At 34.3% G+C, this 8,425-nt stretch overlaps 1 long non-coding RNA gene across 1 annotated transcript; it reads right to left on the reverse strand.

Annotated features, from left to right (window-relative positions):
- Nucleotides 1-4,517: 4,517 nt before the first annotated feature.
- On the reverse strand, nt 4,518-7,665 carry LOC130466744 (uncharacterized). Its single transcript, XR_008926896.1, has 5 exons — nt 7,394-7,665; nt 6,745-6,867; nt 5,070-5,219; nt 4,919-4,968; nt 4,518-4,626 (listed from the first exon to the last, which is right to left on the reverse strand). It is a non-coding gene; the product is annotated as an uncharacterized lncRNA (long non-coding RNA).
- Between the last annotated feature and the right edge of the window lie 760 nt (nt 7,666-8,425).

Below are 8,425 nucleotides of genomic sequence, written 5' to 3' on the forward strand. Positions count from 1 at the left end.
CGCGCCCAAGGCTGCGGCAGCTTGTGGGCTTCGTGGCGAGTGGGCTACATGGCGCCCCTCGTGGGCTGCTGTGCGTGCGCTACATGGCGCCCCTCGTGGGCTGCTGTGCGTGCGCGCATGGCGCCCCTCGTGGGCTGCTGTGCATGTGTCTGTGTTTGTGTTCACATACGAAACCTAAAGCATATAGGATTCGTTTGATGATTAAATTTCCTAATCCCAAAAGATAAATTAATTAAATAAGAATTCTGCTAGGATTCTAATTTAATTAATTCGTATCCTAGTAGGATTCGATTTCTTATTCCATGGCCTATAAATATGAGTTTAAGGCTCATAATTTACAACGAGTTTTTGAAGTATTAAAAGGTAAGTATTTGAGCAAAAATTCAGCCAAACACTTTGCCCATAATAGCCGAATAAATTTAGTACCTTAAGGGCGATTCTAGTTGGTCAATCTTAAGGCGGATCCGGACGTGCTGTGGACTTTCTACAGAGGGACGAACTTGGAGTCCTAAATACTTGTTCTTGTTCGGTTCGAGCGCAGGAAGGGAGGGCACGCTACAAATAGTATGCATCCTAATTATGCTAATTGTTATGTGGCAATTAATTTGGAATCCTGGCGTTTATGGTTTTTTTGCATGATTTATATTAGTTTATATGTATCAAAACCTAACACTCCCCACCACGGTCCTGCCGGAGCAAAACCTTTCACCTGCTGAGTTGTCCCTTCTTCAATTGTTTGACGACTTGGAGCGCTATGAGAGGAAGGAGCGCCGTCGCCAGAGAAGACGAAGAATAAGGAGGCAAGCAATGGGCAGCGGAACGACGTAGAGAGAGGAGGCATAGAAGGCCCGAGAGGTTGCACACTTACAACTACATACGGTGTAAGGAGGAGGGCAACATCGAATCAGGAGCTAGCGACTCCGGTGAGCATTCCGGGATGTATGGAAAAGGACCTTGGTACTAAAGTTGGTGGTGGACGTCTCATAAAATTTGGGATTTCTCAAATCCTGTAGTATATGTTTTTTATTTTCTAGTTTATATCATAATTTTGTCAAAATTTTCACTAAAGTTGTAATTTTATTTTGTAGTATCTAATAATGAATTTTCCTTTACTACAAGTAAGCGGATGTATTTCATGGTAATATCTAGTTAAAGTTTTTGGGCTTATTAGATTTTCATTTAGTACAAGTAAGCTTTGTAAAATTGGTTTCCAATATAATATGTATAAGATTATTATATTTTGGACTTATAGTTTGCTTTGTAAATTTGGACTTATATTTTGCTTTGTAAATTTTAAGAAGCTAAATTTTGGACTTATATTATGCTTTGTAAATTTGGCTTCCAATATAATATTAGATTATTATATTTTGGGATTAAATTTATCTAAGTAAAATTCGTACTATGCCATATAATATAATACAAGTTTATTAGATTTTTGGATTATATAATACAAATTTGGATACTTTTTTTCAAAATCAGTTGATTTACTACACCGTTTTTTGTATTTTTGTTTTTAAGGCTTAAGCTAGAAAAAAAATAACGGAACATTTATAAATTAAGTAATCATTATCTTTTTTCTTTTCTTGCTTTTTTTGCACTAGTTGTTGGCCGACGCGCTAACGCGCGCCGTCCCCCAAGTTAGCAAAAAAAAATTGTTAAATTGTTATTGTCATAATATAGTGATTACAATTTAAAAGCTTTTCCATATTATTATTATAGCATCAATATAGTAATTACAATAGTGATTCATAGCGTGAGCGTACGACACATTGACACATTGGAAGCTTTTCGCCTTCTTCACAAAACGACAGAGTTTTGAAATTGTAAAAGGCACTAAAGGGAGTGCCATCATGGTCAAAATAAGTATGAAACTCTTATCCCTGCAAAAACGGTTACAAATAAAAATATATCAGAAATAAAAATATATCAGTGTCACTCAGTTAAACTGAAGCACCAACAAGGATTCTCAATGAATACAACACCAAAAGACCGATCATAAGTAACAAGCAGGATTGCTGCCTCAATAGCTTATTTTTCAAACTAAAATGCTAACACAATGCCACTGTTGATTATAGATCTGACACTGAGCGCAATGGAGATACTATATGAGCCTCACACAGAAACAATGGCAAACATATGACTTGGATGAGTAATTGAATACATCTAAAATTATGGGAGCCCAACTCTCAGCTTCAACAACTCTGCAGTCTACTGACTGGGTTAAAAAAACCCAGGACACTAATCTGTATATTATCGAGGGGACAAACGATAATGATTCTAGTACCAATCAACATTCAATGCCAATAACAAGGGTTTATCACAATAAGCTAAAATAAGGGTTTATCACAATAAGCTAAAATAAGGGTTTATCACAATAAGCTAAAACAAGAGCTTATCATAATCAGCTAACATTACCATAAAAGCATGAGCTTATCATAATCAGCTAACATTCTCATATCATCTCAAATTCGCTTCGTTTCCACTGCTAGTCTGCAGATTGGATTGGAGCATCTGTGATTTCATAAGTCCCTTTGTGCTGGAGGGCATCTTTGTATGTTGTAATCTGATCTCCGAACAGCGCACGCGTATTTTGTTCCACTTTGAAGCGACTGCCTTATTATTCTGTACAGAAACATCAATAGTGCAGGCTATATGTAAAGCATGTTGTATATGAATACCTCCATGAGATGAGAGGCGATGCGACACATGGAATTAGGTTATTTACTTTAACAGCACGGGAATATAGATTTTCATATCAATGGGAATTTATAAATCCTATTAGTCCCCTTTACCCACTACACACAATAAAAGCATGACCTAAACAAACTACACAGAAACATGAATGTGAAAAGTTTTGGGATCGCGATAAAAAAATGTCTTTTATAATATTGTGAAAACTAAAACGAATGTCATTTTACAGTATATACTGAAAAATGATAAATAGTTAATCTATATTCGTGTTTTAACCATAAACAAAAATGATAACAAACAAACCCTAAGAAATGTAAACAATACTGTTGTCAATTTAGCCATGAGATGCACTCGAATTAGCTGCAAGGTCGATCTTTTATATGTTTTGCTAAAAAATTGCATTTTTGTAACATAATCCGGACCCTAATTAGTAGCCAGTACAATCACGAATTTTTTGAGTAGTTTATTAATGTCTCAGCATTTATCGACCAGTTATTCATTCAACAACACTGCTCCAGGCCACACCAAGTGGCCCGTCAAATCAAAATCAGCTTCCCAAAACATACCATTTTCAGTATTAATTTTCCATTGTACAAGAATTACCAACACAATTCTAACAGGCTTACAATTTTTGCTATCAATTCTACGTTTAATTCACGAAAACCATACTCGATTTTAAGGCATTACAGTGTGCTTCAAAATGCAAGCAAAAAATAAAAAAAACAATAAGCTTACAATGTGGTCGGCATCCTTAGTTGAAATACTTCCTTCCAAGACAAAAAAAATCTGGTTAATTAACAGACTACCAAGTGTTTTACAAAACAAAGAGTCTGCAATTACAAGATGATTATCAAACAATGTACATAAAGGAAAGGTATTGAACATCTTAATTCCAAAACAACCAGATTCCATAGCACGTCTAACTAACAACAAAGACAAAAACAAATCAAGGACTTCAAATGACATTAATTGCTTTGAGCTACTGGAGAATAATTATATCTAACCCCAAATAGGGTGAGTAGGTCAACAACAGAAAATTCCTAAGTAGAATCTGAAAATAGACAAATAATGGCAGTGTAAAGACAAAAGATAACGGTAGCTAACAATAAAAAAAACTAACATAAATGTAAATCCAACCGAAAAAAGCTTACCTATGAAACTAAAATGAACACCAAGGTACAGAGATTGGCGAATTCAAGTACGGTTATTGCATAAAATTTGAGATACATACATCATACATCATAAACTCAATTCTCAAAAAGATGAAACCAAACTGAGTACAAATGTAAGAAAAGACTTGGTTGAATTCCTCTATAAAATGCAGCTCATAATTCAACATGCATGCAATTGGGTCTCTATGGTATCAATTGGGTATAAAACAGTCTCTACAACGAAACCAACACTACCTCCTGCAGTTACACTATTTACAAGAACATGCTAATCAGATTAGAGGAAATTTTCTATTATACCGTTAAACTTGTTTAAAAGAAACATACCAGAACGAAGATCATTAGAAATTACTCAAAATTGTGAAATGAACCACGCATGATTCAAAGAGTCAAAGTAGATGCAAAGTTGGCATAAGATGATACTATGTGATAGATTACAATTGAAATCTGATTTGAAAAGTTCTCGACATGGCTTTTTTGACCAGCTTTCATAATTTTATAAGCAATGATCGCATATCGTTCAAACCTCAAGTAAATTAACTTGCACACAACCTTGTAAACATGTAATTCAAGTTCCTTGAAAGAGTTCCTAATAAGAACACAAGTCTTCTCCCTAATTAATTAAAGAAGATTTAAGTTAGAATATTTAGAGTATACCTATTAGCGACTGAAGATTAAGGCAAAGGGCTTTTCGTCTCCTATACTGACAGACGCAAAAGACACTCTAATAGCAGTCATAGATTCTGCACTTTTGACACTGACATATCTGCAAAATGCGTACATACACGGATGATAAGTGATATGATTATGAAATATTGAAATATGACAGTATGCTATCCTATTATATGTCAGAAATATGAGAAGTATGTCACATCAAAAGTATGAACAAGGAAATAATGTCTCCCCTACACCAAAAGTAACGCAATTAAGACACACGTCTCTATTGAGCCAAAGTTCTGATGGTAACTTTATCCTATCATAAAAAATAAATAAAAAGGAAATCTTTTTATTAATCAAGAAGACAATACGGTTTGTTTGATTGGTGCAGTTATTCTTACCTTCGTTATCCTCTCACACCTTTCAATATCTTTAGAAAACACAACAGCACCTAAACCAGACCAGAGAACCATAAACTACGTTCAACACAACTGCACAAGAAAGAGTTTCTTCATGATGGAAGAATACTGAAGCATCATTCAAAAATCTTACTCTGTATCATTTTCCAATGCAATGGCTTCATCTTCGGAACTAAATGTTTCAACACACAAGACAGAGCCAAAAACTTCCTCTTTCCATATTTGCATGGATGTGGAGATCAGTTACAATGGTGGGTTCAATGTAACAACCTTTCTTCAAATGCTGCAATAGTTTACATCAAATGATTTAGGTGTTATTGTCATTAGATTTTCAGAGTTAGCTTGAAGCAGCTAACATTAACTATTATCAGCAAGTAAATTGGTCAATTGGATATGAAAGTTTGGCAAGAATATAGCATCAACGGGTTCCTAAAATTGAGCATGTGAATCATTTTACTATCTAGTGTCTTATGACACATGCCAGAAATAGCATTATGGATATGTTCTCCAAACATTAGATTCATATCCATGTGATCAAGATGTTTAACAAACTAAATTCTCTTTGATGTGTGGTTCAACAAATAATTTCAGAAACAAAATTTACACCAAAATTTCCAAAAATTAAACCACGAAGAACTAAACATAAACGAAAAAATCAATTAATAGACTAAAATTTACAACCAAACACGAAGTCAAACAAATAAACTCAGTCTAATGTTTACAAGTTACAAACCCATTTTTCTAAATTGATATAGTTTGGGGGAGTCTATTACATGGGCATCCACTCCATTTTAATTGAGCATCTACTCCATTAATACCGCTACTCCAAGGAAACAAATATAGTTCTGTTTCAGATGTGTCTGCTCAAGGATCAGAGTCCCCAGTCTTGGATATGATATTTACTCGAGTCAAACGAGGCTGGAAAATGTAGATCTTTGAATAACATATGCTTATAGAGGCCTAGAGGGAAGACAATCAGAGACGATGAATCGAACGAAGAATAAGATGAAGCAAAGATAATTTATTTTTTTGAAGGAAGAAGCAAAGATAATTGATTGAGAGGAAAAAACGATTTTGTTTATGAGTCGGTAAGATAATACGAAATGAAGAAGTGGGCAATATGTAACTGTCCACTAAGTCTTATGAAATAATAAAATTAATTAAATTTTAAATATCTAGAAAATTGTTAAGAGACCGCAGATTCTAGTTACTCGGTTCCTTGAACCTTGTTACGAATATGCTATACCCTACCATCATAGTTAAATATTAAACAAAATCTAAAAAACCGGATTTTAATTAATATTTGGTTTCTCATTGTTCTCCTAAGAAACCAGATAAATCAGATATATGGTTTCCTTATCTAAGAAACCGTATTAGTTATTTATATGGTGCCACAGAAGTAGTTCCTTAGGCCTTTTTGTAGTAGTGAAAGTTTGAAAATCACCAATTTCTATGATTAAAAACAATTACACAAATTATTTGGTATTTGTTATCATTCAAGAGAATCATCCAACTAACTGATTACCGAGTAGCCATCATCACATATTTCAATAGAAAGATCACAAGAATGCTAAATACTTGCCACTTGATCTTTCAAGATGCTACTAATCTGCCTAACATGAGAAGCTATCAACTTGTTTGAGTGTCACTGCCAAAAGATTTTCTAAATGCTTGCCACATGATCATACAGAATGCCATTACTAATCTACTTAGATTAAGGAGCTTCATTCACATGAGCTACTAAGAAGTTGGAAAATCACCAATTTCTATGATTAAAAACAATTACACGAATTATTTGGTATGCATACCGTATCTAGAGTGACGACCCTTCCTCTTTGCCTCATTCATACGACGAGCTCGAGACCTCGAATGAATATTGGTAGGCTTCCTGATGATAAACCCATCCTTAACAAGCTTCCTGATGTTTTGGCCTAAAAATTGTAATCGAACAAAATTCCTCAATCAGCAAACGAAAATATCATTCACAGTATATAATAATACATCAATAACAATCATCAGAACACAAAATTAACTTTGATTTAACAATTAAGATAGTTCCTCGCAAACTAAAATTCAATTTATAATCGGAAAAAATCGTCATCTGAGAAGCAGCTGTATCAATATTTGAAGTTCAGAAGTTAACACTTGAAGTCCTAATCTGTAATTAAATTAATCAATCAACAGAATCACAAAAATTACGATCTCGCTCAAACACCGACTACAATTACATGACAAAACATCAAAAGCTGCCATTTACACATCATTTTTTAAGAAAAATACAGGAAGGAATCATAAATCAGCAGCGTCAACCTAGAGTATGAATTCCTTAGTTTCTAATTATCAAAAAATTGAAGAACAACAACAAAATCTAACAATCGATTGATAACAATTCCACATAAAATAACATATAATAGAAATCTATAAGTAATACGAAATCGAAGAGGGAGAAAAACGTACGGGAATTAGCCATTGAAATCTCATTGCCTTCATTAGGATCAAGCCAAGCCTTGCCACGACCACACTTGAGGATATCGTCGGCGAGCCGCTTCTGAAGCTCCAACGACACCATTTTTATCTTGAAAGAAAGATCAAGTGGCAATCATTCAGAAACAACCAAATATAGTCCACTCCACAATTGTCCAATTTCACATTTCAACATGTTAGAAGAAGGGAATTGATTAAGCATCTCTGATGAACAAAATCAGAAGAAAACTAATTCTGGTAAGAGAAGGTTTATGAGATACTAAAAGGACCAAATCTTGTCTGAAATAAGATCAACTCACCTTTATCAATATCAACATCTTCAAACACCAATAGGACTTTCACCCCCAAGTTCTAATGTAACACGCTGCAATCGAGTTATTATTAGAATAAGTGTGAAACAACTATAAAGTACTTGCCAATAGGTATAAAATGGAAATAAATGATTGACAAAGTTCATGAAACATTTCTCTACAGATACAATGCTTTCTCTTCATGCCAGTGTGCACAGGTGTCAAAATAATAAGAAATTAAGTTTCTTCCCCAACTAAAGAAGAATTAAAAAGTAAAAATATTTCAAACACACCCAGAACGTATAATAACTTACCCCAAAAACCCTCACAGCCACCCACCCCAATCACTTAGGTGCACGGTCCATGAACCAGTAATTAATTTCTATGAAATCTCTAATTCTGAAAGAGAATGCTTACCAATCAATAGAGTCCCAAATGCTCCTGTTAGTATTAAATAAGACAAAGTGGATAAAAAATTAAAGCAAACAAAAACCGGCTTTCAGAATTTTAATTACCATAAACAAGACTTTTTTTGTAGCCCCATCTGAGCATTTTGATCAAAACCTTGAAGTTCCCTTGACCTGTATGTTCAGTGCGCTTCCTTGGTTCAACGTGACCATTGGTAAGCTGCATTCTAGGAAGTAATATCAATTTTCAGTGACAATCCCAGAAGAGAGACTAAATTTGACATTAGAACTGATTTTATGTTAATCTA

The sequence above is a fragment of the Spinacia oleracea genome, chromosome 2, assembly GCF_020520425.1.
Source record: "Spinacia oleracea cultivar Varoflay chromosome 2, BTI_SOV_V1, whole genome shotgun sequence".
Lineage (NCBI taxonomy): Eukaryota > Viridiplantae > Streptophyta > Magnoliopsida > Caryophyllales > Amaranthaceae > Spinacia > Spinacia oleracea.